The sequence below is a fragment of the Triturus cristatus genome, chromosome 5_2 (genome assembly GCF_964204655.1).
Source record: "Triturus cristatus chromosome 5_2, aTriCri1.1, whole genome shotgun sequence".
NCBI lineage: Eukaryota > Metazoa > Chordata > Amphibia > Caudata > Salamandridae > Triturus > Triturus cristatus.
This window is the reverse complement of record NC_140588.1, coordinates 74781093-74804996: the sequence shown is the minus strand read 5'-3', so window position 1 is coordinate 74804996 and position 23904 is coordinate 74781093.

Below are 23904 nucleotides of genomic sequence, written 5' to 3'. Positions count from 1 at the left end.
GTGACATTCAGTCTTCTGGTAATCTTACTCTGAGGGTGGCATATTATTTATGCTGGCTTAATCCAGAGGACATATTGATATAATACATCCAGATACTGCAGCACCCTTCCCCTGGATGAGATACTAATCACTTATTGGGTTATGTGACCTGCCTCCCACTTTCTCCAGGTAGCATAATGAAAACCTATGAGCCGTCCCCCAAACTGTGTTGGACACGACTTCAAATTTCACTGAAAACACAATGCTTAGCAGGAGACCAAGCATGACCCAACTGACAGGATTTGACTGAAAGACAGAAGACTTTAAGGGCCCAATCATCAGTATCTGGGTTGGTCAATTAAATGTTTTCCTCATTGTCACCAAAACAAGCAGTCAGTTTCAAGAAGTGCCTGTGCTGCTACAAACCAGCAGCCACTAACCTTTAAGCATCCTACCCCCACCAACCAATGCAGTGTTGTTTACACATTACATGGAAACACCTCCTGCGCCATTAGACAGTTAAAAAGGATGTGCTGGATGAGAAACAGAGCGGAAATAAATAAGCTAAGCAAAAAACGAAGAACACAGTGCCTGTGGCTGAAGGCCTATGAAGTGCGTCTCTTGCTGGGGGTCTCTTTTAGGGTCATCCAGGGCAGGGGGGCAAGTACCTGGTATGAAAATCGGACATAATATCACTGACGGCTTTGTAATTACCTTATTGCCGTGTATTGGTACTGCAAAAAGAAACAATGAAATATACTCTCTTCATGCATTTCAAACTCGGTGTGTGTGTCTTTGCAGAATTAGCAACAATTCATTGCAAATAGGTACCGTTTAACGTAGCAGGTTGGCAGAGTGAAATATTCGCAGTTAAGAAACGGTGTTACACTAAAAATGTAATGGGAAACAGTTGTGTAAACCTTGTGAATAAGGTAACTGTAAGCATGAACATTAAAGCATATGGGAAATGGAACTTCACTGTTTACAGAGAAACAAAATTATATTGCCAAAAATATGCTAGCTGCATGTTGTAATAAAATTATATGCGCAAGCTGAACAAGAAACCATTTATAACGGCCAACTGGAATGCGTCTATAACTGATTTGTAGAAATGTTTCTGACTATATTTCACATTTTATTATTTTTATTATACGGTGCTACATCCCTTTTTCTAAACATATTTTGACTCTTTATTTCAGTCATGAATAAACTGCATACAAAAGCACTCCAGCCTTGCGATGCTGTTAAATCATTTAAGAAATGACGGAAACGACAAGCGCCTCAAACCGCATATTTCTCTAGTCCATTACGAGACACGATAGAAGGGATGAGCGCACTGACTTGCTAAAGATCTGATTGCTTCCTGCAGACTCTGTGTCAGGCGTTTAGTGGGACGAAGGAAACAATCACTTATGTTTGCGACTGGTTGATTGGTTCGCCTGGAAAAGGGTCAGCTATGTACAATGCACATAATTAAACTATAACAATTTAAATCTCCAAGGGGCATATTATCAAGAAACGGCGCTAATGGGCTTGATAATATGCCCTTGAGAATTCCCATAGAAGCCAATGTTCTGGTGTGAACCTGGGCTTCTATTGGAATTCTCTGCGGCATGTTATCAAGCCCATTAACGCCGCTTTAGCGGCAGTTTTCTGTCGCTAAAGTGGCGATAATTTTAACGCGGTGCTTGATAATATGCCCCTAATTTCTTGAGGTCCTGGGTACATATTGGAGCAACGCCACCCAATCACCATCAGTATCGACCACGCAGAAAATACCGCGAACGGGCGGGAAAAAAACTTCTGCATCTTCGCGATATTTCCACGTGTTTGCGGAGATTTTTAACATTTTCGCGATAATTTGCGAAAGTGAATTTCGCAAATTCCGCCCACCCCTAATATTGTGTCTCTGTATGGCTGTGTCCCGCCCGATGTCTTGATCAAGTGTAACACTTTATCGGTCTTACGTTCTTAAGTCAATGTACCGCACGCCCTTTCTGCTGCCTTGTACAATGCGGCCTGCAATTAAAAACTGTCCCAAAGGGATCTCGCATTGCTGTTTAAGCTCAGTGAATGTACTGAGAAACGCACAATCATACAACTGTGGAAAATGCATTGATGGCCTATTTGTTTCCAAACTTTTCTTGGGTATAATCCCCCAACATCCTCTAGAACTCATTGCAATTTAGGGCTGCTGTTAAAAACAATTCAGCCTGTTTTGCATTCTCAGTCTCTTTTGTATTCTGGAACTTGTAGTTTTATTTTCACAACATAATTGACGGACTACAAATGTTGTGAGTTATTTAGAATGGGTTGTTAGAACATCTTACACCTGACCAGGGACAAGCTCAGAGGTCTGTACCAAGTCAGTGAAACAAAGCATTATAGCGAGCTACTCAGAGTTTCCCTTAGTAACACAAAATAGATCTGTTTCTGCAGATTGCCATAAGGATGGTCCCTCAGGCCTTGTGTCAAAAAATCAGGGGGCAGATTTATGTTTCCTGGCGCATCCCTGCAAATCAGCAAGGATGCGCCAGGAAAGATGCGTCACGCAAGTTTACCCTTGCGCCACACATGATGCGCCGCATTTACAATGCGGCGCATCATGGCGCAGGAATAAACAGATGCGTGACACATCCGATGGCGTAAGGTTGGCGCAGTGCTTCAGTTGCGTCGCAAGCGCGATGCAACTCCAGCACTGTTCCAACCTACCCTATCTCTGACATGGTGCGTCAAGCCTTACGCCTGCTTCAAGCAGGCGCAGGGTTTTGGCGCATCAGCGTTGGGAAAGTGACTCAGTCAAATCTTATAGATTTGACTGAGTCACTTTTCAGGGGCGTTCCTGCGACGGAACGCCCCCCCCCCCCTCTGTCGACACGCCCAAATGAAACCTGACGCAGGTTTTACGTGGCGCAGGGCTTTACATCGTGACGCATCTCCATAGATGCGTCACGATGTAAATATGGCGCAACGTGGCGCAGGGTTTACACCGCCGCTGCGTCACAAAAGTGACGCAACGGCGGCGTAAAAGTGGCGCATCTCCAATATAGATCTGCCCCCAGGTATTTAAAAATATGTTGAAAACATAATTTGTGACACGGTTTCTAGGAATAGAGGCACCAAAATGTAAGTTGTTGATTCTGAGCACTTAAAATTTGGATATATTGGTAGAGAACGTCTTTATTTTAGAGGGCTTAAAAGGAGTAATGTGACAGTTAATTTGGCCGCAAATACAACATCGTTTAACATTCTAATTATAATTGTAACAGTTTTTTGTTTATTTAATAAAAACCGTAACAATTTTTACTGTTTATGACAACTATGATTTTAAAGAAAAAAGTTTTAATACCAATTCATCAATACAAAGCATCACTAATAAATATTTCACAGGTTTAAAATCTTCTGTTGGCAGTAAATACTCTCTAATATTCAGGGACATGATGCCTAAACATATACTCTATTGTTTAGTTCATGGCGACAGGAGTAAACCGGCAATTAACAGGTGGCAAAGGTTAGTTACTTCATTTCCCGCAAAAGTTAATTATAGTTAATAGAGGTCTCTACGTACGGGCTGGTCATGTCCACTTGCTGCCTGCTTTGGGTGGCGTCCTCAAGATGGTTGTTCATACAGTTCAGTTACTGCTGGTGTTAGGGCTCCTGGGGGTGGACCCTCATGTTGACGCATTGACTTTATTACCTGATCTTGTATGCGGAGGAACTTACCCAGTTTGCAGTTCATCTGGGTATCCGATGGATCGAGCCCTTTGATAATAGCCACCAGTCACAACCGTATTCCTCTGTCCAGAAAAGCTTTTCTAAATAAAGTGACTTGTGCTGGGTAAAGTTTCTTGTAGATGCATATCAGGTGGATAAGATCTTCTTTTGGACTTCCACATAAGCGACACATTTTTGATTCAGTGTTTTTCCACTTTGGGGCATCTACCAGTGAAGGATCAAGGGTCAAGACTGATTTGCATATAGCTGGGTTCAAACTGAAATGGAATGGCAAACACGAAAACAATAGATTTAGGCTCAGATCTCTGTACTGGGTTGAATGTATGACATTGTTCTGCATTCTGTCCATCAATTGTTCTTTCTGCATTTGTCACCCTGAGTGGGACGGGTATGCCTAGATGTGGGTCCTGTGATCTCCATGCCACTGGAGTCAAGCTATCCTGGCTGATATGGGGTGAAACCCTGAAACCGGTCCTAGGATGCTTGTTTCCAGTCCAGGGAGGACCTGGCCTGGCTGTGCGAACTGGACTGCTCCCATTGGAGACAGTGTCAAGACTAATTCGCTTATGGCTGGGATCAAACTGGAATGGCATGGTGAGCAAACAAATTATGGATTTAGGCCTAGATTTCTGTTCTGGGGTGAAAGTATGACATTGTTCTGCATTCTGTGAATCAATTGTTCTTTTTGCATTTGTCACCCCAAGTGGAATGGGTATGCCCAGACGTGGGTCCTGTGCTCTCCATGCCAATGGAGTCAAGCTATCCTGGCTGATGAGGGGTGGAACCCGAAACTGGTCCTAGGATGCTTGTTTCCAGTCCAGGAAGGAACTGGCCTGGTAGTTCGGGCTGGACTGTTCCCATTGGCACAGGGTCAAGACAGATTTGTATATGGCTGGGTTCAAACTCGAATGGCATGGTGAACAAAGAAATGATGGATTTGGGCCCAGATCTCTGTACTGGGGTGAATCTATGACATTGTTCTGCATTCTGTCCATCAATTGTTCTTTTTGCATTTGTCACCCCGAGTGGGACGGGTATGTCCAGACGTGGGTCCTATGCTCTCCATGCCACTGGAGTCAAGCTATCCTGGCTGATGAGGGGTGAAACCCGAAACCGGTCCTAGGATGCTTGTTTCCAGTCCAGGAAGGACCTGGCCTGGCAGTTCAGGCTGGAATGTTCCCATTGGGCACAGGGTCAAGACTGATTTGTATATGGCTGGGTTCAAACTTGAGTGGCATGGTGAGCAACAAAAGGATGGATTTGGGACCAGATATCTGTACTGGGGTGAATGTATGACATTGTTCTGCATTCTGTCCATCAATTGTTCTTTTTGCATTTGTCACCCAAAGTGCGGGTATGTCCAGACGTGAGTCCCGTGCTCTCCATGCCACTGGAGTCAAGCTATCCTGGCTGATAAGGGGTGAAACCCTGAAACCAGTCCTAGGATGCTTGTTTCCAGTCTAGGGAGGACCTGGCCTGACAGTTCGGGCTGCACTGTTCCCATTGGGCACAGGGTGAAGACTGATTTGCATATGGCTGGGGTCAAACTGGAATGGCATGGTGAGCAAAAAAATGATGTATTTAGGACCAGATCTCTCTACTGGGATAAATGTATGACATTGCTCTGCATTCTGTCCATCAATTGTTCCTTTTGCATTTGTCACCCCGAGTGGGACGGGTATGCCCCCACGTGGGCCCTGTGCTCTCCATGCCACTGGAATCAAGATTTCCTGGCTGACGAGGGGTGAAACCCTGAAACTGGACCTAGGATGCTTGTTTCCAGTCCAGGGAGGACCTGGCCGTTCAGCTCTAACCGGAATGTTCCCATTAGGCACATGGTCAAGACGGATTTGCATATGTGTGGGTTCAAATTGGAATGGCCTGGTGAGCAAAAAAATGGATTTAGGGCAGCTCTCTGTACTAGGGTGAATGTATGACATTGTTCTGCATTTTGTCCCTCAATTGTTCTTTTTGCATTTGTCACTCCGAGTGCGATATGATGCTACTTAGCAGACTATTACCTCGCAAATGTTTACTACAATGTTTTTACATCGCAAATTCCATTACTATGCAAGATTTAACTGTGCATGCTTTTAGTTCGCAAATACTTTTAAAACTACTAAATATGCATTTACTTTGCAGTATATTACTAACTATACAACTTCCATGCATTTTTTACTCTTTTACCTTTACCCTCATACACTACATTACCCTACGCTACCCAAACACCACTACACTACCCTAAAACACTACCCTACACTACACAAACACACAACACTACCCTAAACCCAAATACACTACTCTATACTACATAAACACAACCCTACAACCTAAAAGACAACCCCTTGCACGACCACTACTCTAAACCCAAATACACTACTCTACACTACATAAATACAACCCTAAAACCTAAAAGACAACCCCCTGCATGACCCCAAAAACTACACTGCCCCACTTAGCTCTTTTTCCTCGTGGTCCCCCGCTTCACTGTGCTTCTTCTCTTCTCCTGCTTCAGGCATCGTCAGAGCTGCACGTTGTTGTTTGGAAACGGAAGTGCCTCCTTTTCCAAACAACAATGTCAATAGTTAGCAAAGTAATTGACTTTGCTAATTAATGGTATATGCGAAGTAAAAGCATGCAAACTTAAAGCATGCAAAGTAAAAGATTCTGCTAGGTAAAAAATGCGTAGTAATGGTAAGTCATAGTAGTGGCCGCGAAGTAATGGAAGATTACTGAGTGAGACGTGTATGCCCAGACATGGGTCCCATGCTCTCCATGCCACTGGAATCAAGATATCCTGGCTGACGAGGGGTGAAACCCTGAAAACGGTACTAAGATGCTTGGTTCCAGTCCAGAGAGGACCTGGCCTCTCAGATCTGACTGGAATGTTCCCATTAGGCACAGGGTCAAGACTGATATCCATATGGCTGGATTTAAACTGGAATGGCATGGTGAGCAAAACAATGGTGGATTTGGGCCCAGATTTCGGTACTGGGGTGAATGTATGACATTCTGTTAATCAATTGTTCTTTTTTCATATGTCACCCTCAGTGGGATGAGTATGCACAGACGTGGGTCTGTGCTCTCCATGCCACTGGAATCAAGCTATCCTGGCTGATGAGGGGTGAAACCCCGAAACCGGTCCTAGGATGCTTGTTTCCAGTCTAGGCAGGACCTAGCCTGGCAGTTCGGACTGGATTGTTCTCATTGGGCACAGGGTCAAGTCTCATTTGCATATAGCTGGGTTCAAACTGGAATGGCATGGTGAGCAAAAGAACAATGGATTTAGGCCCATATTTCTGTACTGGGGTGAATGTATGACATTGTTCTGCATTCTGTCCATCAATTTTTCTTTTTGCATATGTCGCCCAGAGTAGGACGGGTATGTCCAGACATGGATTCCGTGCTCTCCATGCCACTGGATTCAAGATATCCTGGCTGATGAGGGGTGAAACCCCGAAACCGGTCCTAGGTTGCTTTTTTCCAGTCCAGGGAGGATCTGGCCTGGCAGCTCTGGCTGGACTGTTTCCATTGGGCACAGGGTCAAGACTGATTTGCATATGACTGGGTTCAAACTGGAATGGCGTGGTGAGCAAAAAACAATGGATTTAGGCCCAGATCTGTACTGGGGTGAATGAATGACATTGATTTGCATTCTGTCCATCAATTGTTCTTTTTCCATATGTCACCCTGAGTGGAACGGGTATGCCCAGAAGTGGGTTCCGTGCTCTTCATGCCACTGAATTCAAGCTATCCTGACTGATGAGGGGTGAAACCCGGAAACCAGTCCTAGGATGCTTGTTTCCAGTCGGGGGAGGACCTAGCCTGGCAGTTCGGGCTGGACTATTCCCATTGGGCACGGGGTCAAGACTGATTTGTATATTGCTGGGTTCAAACTGGAATGGCATGGTGAGCAAGAAAACAATGGATTTAGGCCCATATCTCTTTACTGGGTTGAATGTATGACATTGTTCTGCAATCTGTCCATCAATTGTTCTTATTGAATTGGTCACTAGCACCTTGTTTTTGAGAATGGCTTATGGGGTCTTGCAAGGTCTGTGCCTGTTCAGGAGTGTGATGCCATGTCTTAAATTTCTGTGCTATAAAATTAGCCCAGTCCTGTTCCCGAATGTTTGATGATAGGTTGTTCCTTGGCCAGTTCAGCTGGTTTATTGTTAGCCAGAATTTATTAGAGTTACGATGTCTCACGTTGTATATTATTTTTACCCAGAAAGTGTCCGCACTTCATCTTTTATTCTCCCATAGCTTCTTTTTGTAAAGTTTTCTTTGTTGGCAGAATGTTTCCCATGAGGCATTAGTACTGTTTTTTTTTGTGTAAATTCCTGGCTGATCTTTTTAGGTCCCTTCTTAATTTTTGTTCCTCACTTTGTGTGGGCTAGTGCATAGTACCTCGAGCCGTGGTTTTGTTCTTACGGTTGGAAGACGTGCAAGAAAGTAAGACCATGCTTTCACCCAGTTGGTGTTCACTGATAGAGATACAGCAAGCTGCTCCTTCATTTGAACAACTTGCTGCTGAGCCATTCCATTTGACCAGTTCAGGCGTTTTGAATTTGTTATGTTCAAATTGCCTTCCTGTGCTGTTGAAATTTGTAATCTTGGCAGAATCAATTTAAAGACAATATGTTGGGTTGAGTAGTCACTTAGAGTGGTGTACTCTATATGAAAATGAGCAAGATGCGACATTAATGGGAGCGTTATGATCGTGTAGTCAAGTGTCGATTGCGACTCTGGGCTTTGATACTTGTATTTAGGTGGATTTCTTCTTTGGATCTTCCGTTAATCACAGGCATTCCCTGATATTCCAAGGCTGTTACTAGCTGTTGGCTGATGTACGCGTCTGCTTATTTGAGGAATGTTGCTTTATTCTCCAAAAAGTGTTGTCTGCTGTCAAGATTTTATCTTCATCAGGAGTATGAAGTAGGTTTGCATTGAAATCTCCGGTCAGAACAATTTTCTATGCTGGTTCTGCACAACGTAAATCCAAAATTGTTTTAATTAGTAGAGAATTTGTGTTCTTTTTTTTTTTAACCGTTCATTGTGTATAGTAATTAATCAGTATTACTGTTGTGCTAATTACCTGTCGGTAATACGAAAGTTTGATAAGTTGAATACTAGGATCTGCAGAAGTTAGCTGCTCCAATGTGATTTTTAGAGCTAACACAACATAAACTGCCAGGCCACTCTTTGCTCAGACATAGTGATTACATCTTTCTGCCACCACTGAGTAGTGAGTAAAACCAATTATGGGGACGTCTTCCAGTGTCCGTGTCTCTTGCAAGGCAGTTATGTCACAGGTGTCCCACTCGTGAAAGGGAAGACCTTCTTCAAGACGCTTTTTTGCACCGGCTATATTCCAGGATAGAATGTGGATCGCGTTTTCATGAGTATTACTAATTTTATCTGTTCTTTGTCAGAGCGTCTTCTTGTTGGCGAGGGTGCCTGAATGTCAGTTCCATTGATTAAAGCTTGAATTCATTACTGCTTGCTGGTCTGTAATTGTTCTGTCCGTAGTTGCCTCTGAACTGCTGCTTCCCTTAGCATTCTGTAGTATTGATTAAACTTGCTTGTTTGCCAGTAGTTTATTAGAGTCTCATTTTGCCTGATAAATTTGGAGTTCCAACAATTGAGAGGTGTATTGAGGGATTGATGGTGTAGATAATGTTTTACCCCAAGCTGCAAATTGTTTGACACTGTTTAATATTAACTGAGCTGCCTCGGCCAACTACCATGTGGTTAGTGTTTGTTCTTTGGCATCTTTCTATCATGGGGTAAGCAACTGGACTGCCAAAAGGTCGGCTGTGCCTATGTGCGTTAGATCTGGGATGTCCGCCATGAGTCTTATTATGTTACTTCTATTTAGAATATCATGTCTGCCTTGCAATTCGCATTCCGGAGTCCAAATTATCTGCTGCTTAGTGCAGTTGGGATTTGGTGCAGTACTGTTCCTTGGAAAAGAGTTTGTCTGGTTTATAATATGGAATCTTAATTGGCACTGCGGTGGCCAGTTCTCTTCACCCTCTGTCTGGAGGGCTGCGTTTTTTATGGAAGCCTCTGGAAGTCCTGAACAGTTACTCTCTTTTATGTCTGCTGCTGAGAGCCCGGAGTGTGGTCTGGGCTAGTTAGATCTTCCGTTATTGCTGAAAGTGTTTTTACATTCCTAAACGACATAGAACACTCCGTTCGTCCCGTTGAATTTTTTTGAACCAGAAGCAATAGTTGTTGGGTTGGTGAGTAATTTGGAGATAAAGGTGCCAGGATGGGACATTTTTTCCTTCCTTGCCTGTATGCGTCTTGGTGTCTTGTGTAAGCAAGCTCACTCTGTTTACTGACTCATGTGTTTCCATTTCTGCTTAGGTGTTGTCACGGACCGTGGCAATGGTGTCGCTGGTTTGCTTTTTATGAAACCTTATTGCTTCTGTGATCGTTCCTACCGACCCCTTGTTTAAGTCAATTTGGGAGGCGAGCGAAGTGGTAGGTGTTGGTGACTGAGAAAAATACTAACTTTAAGACTTTCGGTATTCACAGAAGGCATTTTGGAGTCCTAAAGTTAGGAGTCCTAACTTTACTACTCCTAAACTGAGAAAAATCCTAACTTTAAGACTTTCGGTATTCACAGAAGGCATTTAGGAGTCCTAAAGTTAGGACTCCTAACTTTTGTGAATACCGAAATGAGTAAGTGCTTCCGTGAATACCAAAATGAGTAAGTGCCTTCTGTGAATACCAAAATGGTAGTAGGTTTAGGATTTTGTCTTAAGTTAGTTCTGTGAAGAGGGCCCATAGTGCGTAACACAGCAGGTGTGCTTGTCCACCATTTTGGTCAGCAAAACCTACATATCTCATCTGGAGATCCCAAAAACAGGCTGCATGGCCGAACCCATGATGCTGTTTTAAGTTTGGACGTATGCTTTAGGGTCACAACATGTGAGAATCTGATTCCATTACACCTCTCTTGTAAGCCCGGGCCGAGTACTCTGCTCCGCCAGCGGAGTTTGCAGAGTTTTACCAACTCCGCTCTCCGCTGGGAACACAAAGTTGTGGCAAAACTCCGACTCCATAGTGGAGCAGAGTACGGCCCTCAGCTGGGTCAGCCCCCTGCAAAAACATTTTTAAAAACCCCACTTACCTTCTCTTCTGTCGTATGTGGACCAGTCTCCTCCTATCCCGGTGTGTCCTTCTTGCCGTTGTCCTCCTCCTCGTGTCCCCCTACGTGTTACGTCTTGCGTGAACAGTGAGGCTGGGGTGGAGCAGAGTTCCACAGAGTTTTTTTTACTCTGTGGAGCACCACTCTGCATACTCCGCCCATGGTTACTCTCTCATACGTTTTAACAATAGCTGAGTAGCATTAATGCACATCACCTGGCCCAGCTTCCTGCACAAACTGACACTTTAAAAACTGATTCCTGCTCAGACACTCTGAGAAAAACATATTTCACTGAGTTTGACATACATTGGCTCAAGATCTTATGGTTTGTGCCATTTGTTGTTCAAGGTAATGTGTCTGGATGGAACACATGCCAAGCGTGTACCAGATGAGACTCACTTTGCCCAGAGCTACATGACTATAGGTGTGCCACTCTAAGTACATCTTAAAAGATGTGTACACACTCTGGACCTGCTCACATACACCTTACATTCTCAAAATTCTTTGACCGTGAGCAGTCTTAAACAACTTTGGTCCGGTTCTGTTCATAATCACAGACTGTCAGCTCAATGATGGTAGCTGAGTGTTACATCCCACCCACATCACGATTGATCAGTTCCTCATAGATCAAACACAGACATCAAAATGGTACAGACATGTACTCATCACACTTATTGGTAGCATTGGGGTCGTGGAATGATTGCACCTCTCCCCATGAGTATGGAAGATGCCCACCCAGGAGACATGAAAGAGGACATAGTATTGTAAAAATTGCTCTAACACATGTTAGTTTCTTATTGACTAAAGTATAATATCCCTGTGTTTCAGAAGTACACAACAGCAGTAACATGAATATGGCAAAATGACAATCTCATTGCACGCATCTTGTTCAGTTTGTAGCCCTGAGCAGGCTTCATGGTGGAGGTCAGATGTTGTCATCATGACATGCCTGGAGCATGCATTAAGGATGTAATTGATTGAGTAAGACCAGTCCCGCCCGTACATGCACAGTCTAAATCCACCAGGAGCCCAGGACTCCTTGAGGCAGACCCAGGTGCCTTCATTAGCTGTTCCCATTAAGCGCTATAAAGCACGGCTTGCAGTCCCTCTGTGCAGGAGACTAGTCACACCCATACCTGCATGGAATATATCCACCAGCAGCTGAGAACCCCTGGAGACAGACCCTGGTGCCTTTATCAGCTGTTCCCATTAGGCACTATAAAGCGCGGCTAGCAGTCCCGCTGGAAGGAAGACCAGGCACATCCACCAAAATCCCAGGGTCCCTGGAGGCGTACCCTGATGACTTAATCAGCTGTTTTCATTATGCGCTATAAAGCACGGCTTGCAGTCCCACCAAGCGTGAGACCAGTCACACCTGTACCTGCACGGACTACACCCACGAGCATCATAGGGCCCCTGGAGGCAGAACTTGGTGCCTTCATCAGGTGTTCCCTTTAAGCACTATAAATCGGAACTTGCAGTCCCACCATGCGGTAGACCAGTCACACCCGTACCTTCACGGACCACATCCACTAGCAGTTCAGGGCCCCTGAAAGCAGTCCCTGGTGTCTTCAACAGATGTTCCCATTAATCGCTATAAAGTGTGGCTTGCAGTAGACCAGTAACACCCGTACCTGCATGGACTACATCCACCAGTGACCCCACAGCCCCTGAAGATGGACCCTGGTGCCTTCATCAGTTGTTCCCATTAAGGGCTATAAAGCATGTTTTTTTTTTTTTTTTAAGTTTCCAAAACCTTTATTTGCAAGTAGGAGATACACAGGGCCAGCTGCCCACAGTTCACATGACAATAACTGGGCTCTGCCCATACGGGTGAGGCACCCCACCAATACTTAACACAGCCATTCAGCCGACATCCCGGAGGACCGGCGGCGTCTCGGTTGCCCGACGTGGGAGCAATACATCCTTCAGTGATTGGCCGCTGTGTGTAGCCCCGTCGCCACCAGCCTATGTTAAAGCCTGTAGATATCTCAGGGAATCAGGGACTGTCAGCCCGAACTGGCGAACCCAGCCACTCTCCCATGCACTCCACTCACAGCCCCTCCCCCCTCCCCCCCACCCTCCCTTCGCACGCACACTGTCCCGTCCGGTCATCCTTCCCCATCTGTGTGTTTCCGTCGTTACGTCAGCCCACCCCTGCCAGTCACCACACTCCGCCCCTATCATACCGTTTCCCAATCCATACCGCACTGTCACTCTTCACGTTGCCCCCGCACCAACTACCCTGCGGGTCCCGCTTCAGTTCTGCACGCCGGACCCCCCGACTATCGTCCTCGCCATATCGCAAGCCATTGCCACTCTCCCCCACAGACATCCCTAGTTTGGATCAGGGGTCGGGGCACACTCAGCACTCTCACTTCCATCGAGCTCCTCCCCCTGGGCAGCCTCCCGGGCCGCTGGTTCTGGGGCCGCGGTCGACAGGTACGTTCTGTATAACCCCCAGAGATTCTTGGGACGACTTTTCGGCGGCAGCAGTTCACTATAGGTCTCCGCCTGTGTACTGCAATACAGCATATCCCTGGCCCACCGTTTCTTGGTGGGAAGGGGCCCCCTCATCCAGCAGGCTGCAACGACCCTTCTAGCAATGAGCAACGCCATGTCCACTAACCGGCGCAACGCCACCGGGAGAGGCCGGGAGTACCCTAACAGCGCCAGGGCTGGGTCTGGGGCAATCTCCGTGCCCAGGATCCGGCTCAACTCAATGAACACCTCGGCCCAAAACTTAGCAATACCAGGACAACGCCAAGACATATGCATAAAGTCCGCCACCGGGACATGGCAACGTTTGCACTCTGCAGACGCCCTGAGCCCGTACCGATGTAATCGCTCCGGGGTATAATACACCCTCTGTAGGTACTTGAAATGCACCAATCTGTGCCGGCCGTTAAGTGATATCGCCTTGGTGCTGACGCAGCAGTACCTCCACATCTCGTCTGTGAACTCTAAGTGCAGGTCACCCTGCCAGGCGAGCCGCGCCGTAGCGTGTGTACACGCCGTCTGCCGGTCCCCCATTCTTTTAAGATTCGAGAGCAATCCAGGCGGCGCTACCGTTTTGATAATGTAGGTGAGTTCCGGAACCTCCGGAGGCTCTGCCATGCCCGGGCCAAGCGCGACCGAAAAAGCCCTGCGAACCCTGTGGAACTGGAAACGCTGCAGAGGCGTGTGGGCAGACTGCACCAGCCCAAGCTGGTCCCATGTCTTGGCCACCCCATCCGCGAATAAGTCGTCCATCCGCGTAATGCCCAAGGAGCCCAATGCCTGTACCACTCCTCTCTCCCGCAGCGGGGGGAGCCAAAGCACCCATTCCACCGGCAGCAAAGGGGAATACAGAAGAGCGCAATCGTGCGCCCTCATTAACGCCTGCCACGCATGAGTCGTGGCCTGGAGGGAGTCCAGGCGCCCCACCGAGCGGCTCACTGGTTGAAAGACAACCGCGGGCAATGGGAGCGGGTCCGCGAACAGACGCTCCAAGATAACATGTGGGACGTCAGCGCTGGCATGTATCCACGCGTGCAGGTGGGCCGCCTGCACAACCCTGTAGTATTTCTCCATGTCCGGAGCCCCCAGTCCTCCCAGTTCGTACGGAAGAGTTAACACCTTCCATTGTACTCTAGGCTGTTTGCCACCCCAGGCCAACCGTATTAGGGTTTGGGTCAACTGCTTAAAGAAGGCTCTGGACAACACGATGGGGATGTTGGTGAAGAGGAACAGGAATCTCGGTAAGATAACCATTTTCATAATGGCTATTCTGCCCAGCAGAGATAGAGGTAGTCGATTCCACCTCTCCACGTCCTCAACCAGCTTAGCGTATGCTACTCCGTAATTTTCTCTAAGAAGCACCTCGGGGTCCTCATGTAGCCGGATCCCCAGGTACCTAACCGAGTCCGTAGTCCATTGCAGTGGGTAGTCCATTGGAAAAGGCACCGTAACCGACGTCAACAGGAATGCCAGTGACTTGCTCCAGTTCACCTTGAGGCCAGACAGCGCCCCAAACCTGACCACTTCCCGCAGTATGGACGAGAGGTTCGTCTCCGGGTCCCGGACGTAAAGCAGCGTGTCGTCTGCATACGTGGAGATGCCAATTTGATAGGTGGGAAAGTTAATGCCCTCATAGCGGTGATACTCTCTAATAGCGCACGCCAAGGGTTCCGCCACCAGGGCATAGAGGAGAGGGGAGAGAGGGCAGCCCTGCCTGGTCCCTCTGCTGATCCGGAAGGCTTCCGTGACCCGGTCACCCAATCGTAGCCTGGCTGTAGGCCGATGATATATTGCTCCCAGCATTTGCAGAAAGGGCTCCCCCAATCCGATCTTACGGAGCACCCGTACCATAAAGGGCCACTCCACCGAGTCAAACGCTTTTTCCATATCCAGGAAAATGGCCAGTGCCTTATTTTCAGGGCGCACATGTTGCATGGTCCCCAGAACCGTGCGAATATTGTATGTAAGGTTTCTGGCCGGTATGAATCCCGCCTGTTCCGGGGCCACGAGTTCCGGCACCAGCAGCGCCAGACGCGTGGCCAGCACCTTAGCGTACAGCTTTGCATCCACATTGATGAGGGAGAGCGGCCGGTACGAGCCACACGCGTTAGGGGGCTTCCCTGGTTTCAGAATAGTGACTAAAAGCGCTTCGCGCATCGTGTCTGGCATGTAGCCATCCTGGCATATGCCATCAAATAAAGTGATCAAATGGGGGAGAAGCTTATCTTTGAATGCCTTATAAAAAGCCACCGTCAAGCCATCGGCCCCGGGGCACTGCCAGACCGCATCCCCTCTAGTGCCTCCAAGATTTCGTCCAGCTGTATGGGGAGCGACAGGAACTCTCTCTGAGAGTCGGACAGGAAGGGCATTTTGATATAGCTGAGATAGTCCTCTATTTCCTCCTCCATCTGGGCGGACTTGGCTGTGTAAAGCCCCGCGTAGTAGTCCCGAAATTCGGCGCATATCGCCTCCTCCCCAGTGACCACTGTACCGGCCTCCGTAACCAGCTCGTCGATGACCAGGGGCTTCCTGCTGTTGCGCAGTATGCTCGCCAACAGTGAGCCCGGGCGCTCGCTCTCCCCATATGCTCGGGCCGTGGCGTACTTGCCCATATGTTGCACCTCCCTGTCCGCCTCCCTGTGATATTCCGCAAGCAGCACTTGAATCTGGGTCCCCACCGCAGGGTCCGCAGAGGACCGCTGGCTCTCCTCCAGAGTTGCTAGCTGCGTCTCTATGGACTTAAGGCTCCCCCGTATAGATTTTAGGATCCCAGAATGCTTGGCCATGGCCATGCCTCTGATGTAAGCTTTGAACAAGTCCCAGACCGTGTGGAAACTCTGAACCGAGCCCAAGTTGTTGTCGAAGAAGGTCTCTATGTCCTCTGCCAGGTCCCCCCGGAACACCTCATCTAGGAGCGAGTATGGCGGAAATCTCCATGTGTACGGTGGGATACGTCTAACCGATGTATCCAATATTAGTAGTAGCGGGGAGTGATCCGAGAGCATGCGCGGGAGGACCGCACAGCCCCTTACCAGGGTCAGCAGCGACCGCGACATCAGCCAGTAATCTATTCTAGTGTGGATGTCGTGGTATGCGGAGTAGTGCGTAAATCCCCCCTGCCCTGGGTGTCCCTGTCTCCAGGCGTCCACCAAATCGAGTCTGGTGAGCTCCGCCTGCATGCACAAGGCAGCCGCCGCCGGGCGTCGCACCGGCCCCGAGGAGCGGTCCAGAGCTGGGTCAAACGTGAAGTTAAAGTCACCCCCCCACACCATGCGGGCGTGGGTATAGCGGCGGCAAACGACGGCCAAGGCTGCGTAGAACTCAGGGTTGTCGTAGTTGGGGCCATACACGTTGACTACTACTAAATCATGACTCTTCCCTACGCACCGAACTATCAGATAACGCCCGGCCGAGTCTGCTTCTAGGACCGTCAGCGCCAAATGGGAGTGGGGATTTACCCAGGTAAGCACACCCCTGGAGTGCGAGGTGAACCCCGCCGCGGCACTATTACCCGCCAAACCGCGTGCGTTAAGCATGTGGCTCGTGGGAGGGAGGTGCGTCTCCTGTAGGAGCGCCAGATCGATGTGATGCCTACGCAGGAAGCTCAATACTTTCCTCAATTTTCGAAAATCATTCAACCCCCGCACATTCCACGTCAGCGCCCTAAGGGACGCTGTGTCATTATCACCAGACAGTTCACTAGGGTCTCCCATCACACATACTCTGTCTTACGGCGGGCGTGTCCCAATCGCCCCAGTGTGAAGTGTCACCCACCGACAGTGCGCAGACGACCCAAGCCAGACATAGGACAACAAAGCAAACGACCTACCACTCCACTGTGCGTGCGAACCCCCCTCCCCGATCCCCAACTCACCCCCCCGCCCACAGCCGACCTCCCCCAACCTGGCCAGACAGATCCCCCATCCACCCCCCCACCCCGCTAACCCACAAACACACCCCTCAAACATACCCCGAACCAGACCCCACAGGAGTCAAACTAGGCAATAGCGCTGGGGCAGAGGTACCAAGAACTGCTCCAATCACAACCTGGCAACGAGCCAAATAGCAGCGCACCTCAGCCGCCCAACCCTCGTGTAGCCTTACTGCTTCGCGAGCTGCCGTTCCATCACCTACAAGGATGTCAGTGGGCACCCCGCAACCCCCTCCCGAGGTCGACCCCACTATCAGGCAGAACAGCGCGCGTGGCCTCGAAAGAACCGCCCCCACCCATGCCTCCACAGACCCAGGCCCTAGCATGCAAACTTCTGACGCGAGCCCCCATAGAGCACAAACTCCAGTACTCACAGCGGGTGGGCAGTCCACATCTCGCCTAGCATAATACTCAGAGTCCCATGAGTGCGGAGCCAAAGGGGCCGAAAAGAACACCACAGTCAATGGCACCAAAGGGAGAGTCCCATCCGGAGGAGCGCCCCGCAGCCCCGAGCTGCCGGAGTATCAGCAGCAAGTGTCCGTACAGTTCCAGGCGACCCAACCAACAGTCAGCTTGCATATTATGCCCGGCCACCCACCAGCAACTAGTCCAGCCCTTCCAGGCCCGAGGCCGTCTCCGGAGCGTCCCCCGGACCCCTGGGACTACCCTGCCGCTCCCGGGACCATACCTTCAGCGATTTTTGGAGTTCCCTCGGGTCCATGAAGAAATGCGAGTGTCCTTGCCTGTTTATCCTTAGCCTCGCCGGGTAGAGCATGGCATAGTCCAGGCCAAGATCACGTAGCTGTCGTTTGTACGGAGCTAACTGCCGTCTCTCCTCCTGGACTTTCGCCGTGAAGTCCGGATAAATCGAAATGTCCATGCCCTCGTACTGCAGCTTGCCTTTTTCCCTGGCCATCCGCAGCGCCACGTCCCTGTCCCTGTAATTCAGGAGCTTCGCAATGATGGGCCTCGCCGGCGCCCCCGGCCTGGGGCGCGGGCCCAGCGATCTGTGGGCTCTCTCCACCACAAACATGGGCGAGAACACATCCTCCCCCAGCAAGGCGCGCAGTAATTTTTCGACAAAAAGTTCCATTTTCCCTGTCGAGGTGGATTCCGCCACACCCGTGATGCGAATGTTCGATCTGCGGGAACGGGCCTCCAGATCCTCCGACTTATCCTGTATGACCTGCAGCAGCTTGCTGAATTGCTTGCGGTCCGCGTTCCACTCCGTCTGGGCTGCCTCCACCTGCGAGACCCTCATCTCGGCCGTGTCCAGTCTCTCCGAATTCTTATCGACACGCTCCGACATGCGGTCCATGCGGTATGTGAGTGCATCTAATTTGGCATCGATTGCAGTTAAGCTGCCCTGCAGGCCTTTTTCCATCGCCACCAGCATTTCCCTGATGTCCGCTCCTGCCGCACCCTCCGCGCCCGCGCCGCCAACGGGTGCCTCCTGCCCCGCGCCAGCGGTCCCCTTAGGCTTGCGCGGGTCGAACGAGAGTTTGGGCTGCGTTTTGCCTCCTTTCCCCATGTCGGTGGCTCCCCGTCGCCGCACCGCCAGGTCCGCGCGTCGCGGTCAGTATGTATCGGAACCCCCGAGGTCCCAAGGAGGCAATGAGGCACCAGGGCAACGTCACCGAGCTCTTTTCAAGGGCGACCGCCCAATGCGCTCCCGTGTTCGGATTTGGGGCGCTGCGAGGCTCCAACGCGGGACCGTGGACCCGCGTCACGCCGCTCCGGACAGAACCCGGGGCCCCCCTCTCTCCTCTTACGGGCCTCCCCGGCACCACCGGTCCAAGTTGGGGGTCTCGTCCACTCGCCCAGACGACGTCCCGGCTGAGCGCGCCCGGGCACCTCCTCTAGATCCCTTCAGGCGCTGGGGGGCACCCCGACAGGCACCGCCCGCGTGGCCAAGCTTCCGCTGCACTCCGTCTGTCTCCGCAGCCCCAGGGCCCACCTCAGATGGCAACGCCACTCACTGTACCCCAACTCTCAGGGGTCACTCTCCATCCCAAGCTCTGGGGCCGATGCCGGCGTCACCTTCACCAGCGGTCGCCGTCCAGACCAGGGGCAGGGCAGCACAGGAACACCGCCGCTCGTGGGGGGGCTGCAGTCCTCTCCGCCGCCGATGCAGGCCGCTGCCCCCTCGACAGAGGCACCGGAAGACCGGGACTGCGTCCCCCGGTCAAACCGCACGTCGTTGCACGTTCTCCGGGTAGCCACACACCACAGCCCGGGGATTCCGGCCCAGCTCGGCGCGCCCGCCTCCGTTCACTTCAGGCGCTCCGCGCAGCTCCCTCGGCGGCGGCGGAGGGCCGCAGCACACACCGCCAGGATCTAGGGGGTCTCCCCCGTCAGGAGCACCGGGCAGCTCGGCAGTACAGGATCGTTTAGCTGATCATGCGAGGGCCGAGACGGGGAGCGCAGCGCTCACGCGTCCACCATTGATTCCGGCAAGCTCCGCCCCCGGCTATAAAGCATGGTTTGCAGTACTCACGTGTGGCACACATGCAGGCTGTGCCCAGGTGAAACGCAAGCCAAGGATGAACCTGTTTGCGCTCGTCTGCATCTGGATGAGGCTGGTCTGTGACTGCTCTTGTGGCTCTAGTTCTCTTTGCTTTGTTCCTACTTATCGTTTTTTGAACCGCTCTGTCTTTTACAAACAGTACAGCACCCAGCTGTGACTTCCACCCAAGCAGTAAATGACTATCATCCACCAGAAACACAGTGCCCAGACTTGTCCATTTGTCCCCTTTGGCCTTCTGTGTGATATTGTTTGGAGTTTTTGGGTATAATATTCTTATTTAAACTGAGGGCAATATCGGTCTACTGGATACTAGTGGCAAAAGAAAGACTGTGGGTGCCAAGTCATCAACAGATGCAAAACACACTACTATTGACTAATTTCATGCTAGATCTTTTAGAGGAATCTCGAAATAAATGAACTTGGAGGAACGCTGTTTGTCTTTGGGAATTGTCAGATCAACTGGGCTTCAGGAGATGGCCACTAGGGCTATTAATAATTCAGATATGATTAAGGTTGGGGAGCAGGAAGTGCTGGAGGGGCATAGCATTAATGAGGCTCCAGATGAGGCCTCTTATAAGCACCCTGCTTCTATGCCAGCTGTGGCTCCTCTCTCTATGGCCCCTCCTTCTTTGGTTTGCTTACCAGCTGTGAAGGCCAAACAGAAATATTGGACGGCTGCAGCTATTAACTCAAGCCATTCTTTTCCATCTGGCCCAGATGGAAATGCTGCTAGTACCAATATTTCTCCTCTTGCTGGAACTTTTGGGCTCCCATTTCGCGCAAATGAGTGGATTCCATCAAAGATGTACTGATGCTACTACAGGAAAAATTGGATAAGTTGGAGGGAGAAATTGGGAAAATAGTGTCTTTCTGTTAGAGCCTGCCACATTCTTCTGTAGTGGAGTCCTCCCTTTTAACTTTGGGGGTTAATAAGCCTTCTCTAATTTTGGGTCATGTTTGATCTTTTCCTAGGGTCCTGCCTAGGGTCTGTTTAGCCCCAAGGTCAGTTTCATAGGGCCCCATGGCAGGTCATGAACAGATGGGTGCTCCAGGGCCTTCTGCATATAAGTTACTTTCCTTGCCATCATCATCTATAGATAATATTCAACAGAACCAATTATCTTCCTTAGCTGCGCAGATGCACATTTTACCAGTAACTTGCCATATAACCAGTGACAATGAGATTCCTTGCGACCCAGTGATGATTAACCTACCACCTGCTTGTTGCCCTTATGTGACTGTTCTGGTCATTTTTCCCCTTCAAATCCCGGATCAAGCTAAACCCTGGAGACCTTGAAGAATAAAGTTTCCACTGGCTCAATACACACCATATATTTCCATCTAGTAAAGCACCGCAAATACTGCTAACTAGGAGAGTGGGTTGGATTAGGCCACTAAGGAAAAAATTCAAGAGGGACCTCATTGTTATTAATTTTAAATACCCAGGATTTGCTGGAAACTTTGGCAAGGTTGATACCTTCCACTTCATTTACTAGGAATATGAACCTACTCCCACTGAGTTTTTCTACCATCATTTATGCAGTACTGAATCACGGTACAATGGCAAGTTCAAACATCAATGGATGACTGGATGTGACTTTCTGTTTTTTTCCTCTATAGCTATGTCCAATAGGTTCTAAGTGCTGAACTCATTACAAGATAATAACACACTTAACCATAGGGTGGTTTATTCACTCACGTGTTGTGAGAAGTGTAGAGGGGTCAATATGAAGGATATTACAGCAGTTTTGTTGAACCCCAATCTATTAAGTACAACTGGCTTGGAGGGCTGTTCTATAGATACTAACCACAGGCCTATTGTTACTACTAATGAAGCTAATTTCAGTTCTAATGAAGATAACTCCAGCCCTAATTTCATGCCTATCAATGAGTATTGTATGAGTACCGCTAGACAGGAACTTGAAGGTTACAATAAATTTCCAAAATGGAATAGGGTCTGGTTACAGAATAAGTTGGGATCAATAGAATAGATAGACATTTCCACTGGTTTTGATGTAATTCGTGTACAAGAAACTTGGGGGCATATTATCAAGAACGGCGTTAAAATTATCGCCGCTTTAGCGGCAGGAAACTGCTGCTAAAGCAGCGATAATGGGCTTGATAATATGCCCTTGAGAATTCCAATAGAAGCCCAGGTTCACACCAGAACATGGGCTTCTAATGGAATTCTCAAGGGCATATTATCAAGCCCATTATCGCCGCTTTAGCGGCAGTTTCCTGCCGCTAAAGCGGTTATAATTTTAACGCCGTCCTTGATATTATGCCCCCAAGTGTGTAAACACAAGAAATATGGAAGGTTTTTACTCTTACTTTTTGGGTGCTATACCCTCCCATGCAGGGTGGGCTAAATGAGGGCTACAGATATTAATATCTAATAAACTTCCTATAACTGTCAAAAGGTTCTCATCAGTTGGCCCACATTCCCAGTTGCTGTGAATAGTTGCTAAGGGGGGCCCTGACCTGGTGCTGGTTAATTTCTATAATAACGTTTTCAATTCCTCCTGCAGTAAGGTGGCTTATGCCCTTGACTCAGTTTTGGAGGTTTTTCTGTGCTCTATTCACTCCACCTTTATGCTAATATGGACAGGCAACTTCAACAGTCAGTCTTGCACTTTCTCTGTGAAGCACAGGTGTGGGTATTCTAACTTGGAAGGGGATGGTATTATGCATTTCGGCCACAATGACTATGGGAATGCTTTGAATTTAATAATTTTTAAATATGATTTCCTCATGTTAAAGTGTAGATGTGGCATTAACGGGGAACAAATTCCACCTTTTACCGTGAGAAATACCTCTTCAGTTATCGATCATGTTCTGGTGTCCTCTTTCGATAATGGTATGATTGGTACCCTAGTATTATTCCGATTGTAATAAGTGATCATAACCCCATCATGTTACCCTTTTCTTTTTGGGGTTATAAAAGTGAAGTACTCCCTTAGTTACCAATATTATTGCAGCTAGACCTAACAGCGTATGAATTAAATGGTCAGGAATTGAGCCAAATAGTATTCTTCAAGAAGTAGTAATTAAACACTCCACAGAGTGTAGCTATTGTTTGAATGAAGTGGTGGCTCCTAACAAGCTGTTGTCTATTTTTAATCATATTAAATGTTCTATCAACCCCTTCTGACACGAATTGCATGAACTAGAAACTGGGGATAGTTTTACCACTCATGTACTCACACCTCACAGTGCCTTAAAGTTGCACTACAGTTGCACTACATAGTTCCCTGGGGATAAAATGGTAGTTGTGTCACTCTGTAATGAATTTAGACAGGTTCTTGCAGTGAAGTGAGGAAGAAGGCTCTCCTAGAAGAGGCATGGACAAAATTGTCCCAAGCCACCAAAACGAATAACACTAAGCTATTCTGGGATATGGTTAACGCCCCTTTTAAAAAAGTTATACCATCCCAGAGTTCAACTTCTTTGTTTCCTGTGAAGCATGGTTAGCCCATTTTTCAGATATTTTTAAACAGAACTTAGGTGGATAGTAGTCTAACAGCACCTAAGAAAGCTTGTAGTTGGTTCTTCCTTGCACTAAATATTTCTAATGAGGAGGTTCTTCACGCTTTACATGATAGTGCAGGAGGAAGGTCTACTGGTCCAGATGGGGTACTGGTAGATGCATTTAAAGCATCCAAAGACTTTTGGGGACCGATCTTAACTATGGTGTTTAATGTAGCGGCAGGAAGTACTATACCTCCCTCCTGAGCCATCTCAATAACTGTATCTATTTTTAGGAAGGGCGAAAAGTCAGACCCTAAATGTTATCACTCTATCTCCTTCTTGAATTCCTCAGTAAAATTGATGAGTAGGATTTTATTAAGGAGGTTGGTGAAGTGGGCACAGGAGTATTCTATTCTATCACCAGCCCAGTTCTGATTTAGAAAGGGTCTGGGGTCTGTAGTGCAATGTGTTAATTTAGATTTATTGATCAGGAAATATACTAGGGCTAAACCAGGCTCACTTTACATTTTGTTTATCTGATTTAAGCAGTGCGTTTGACCTAATTGAGTAATCCATTCTATGATCAACCCTGCTTTCCCTTAG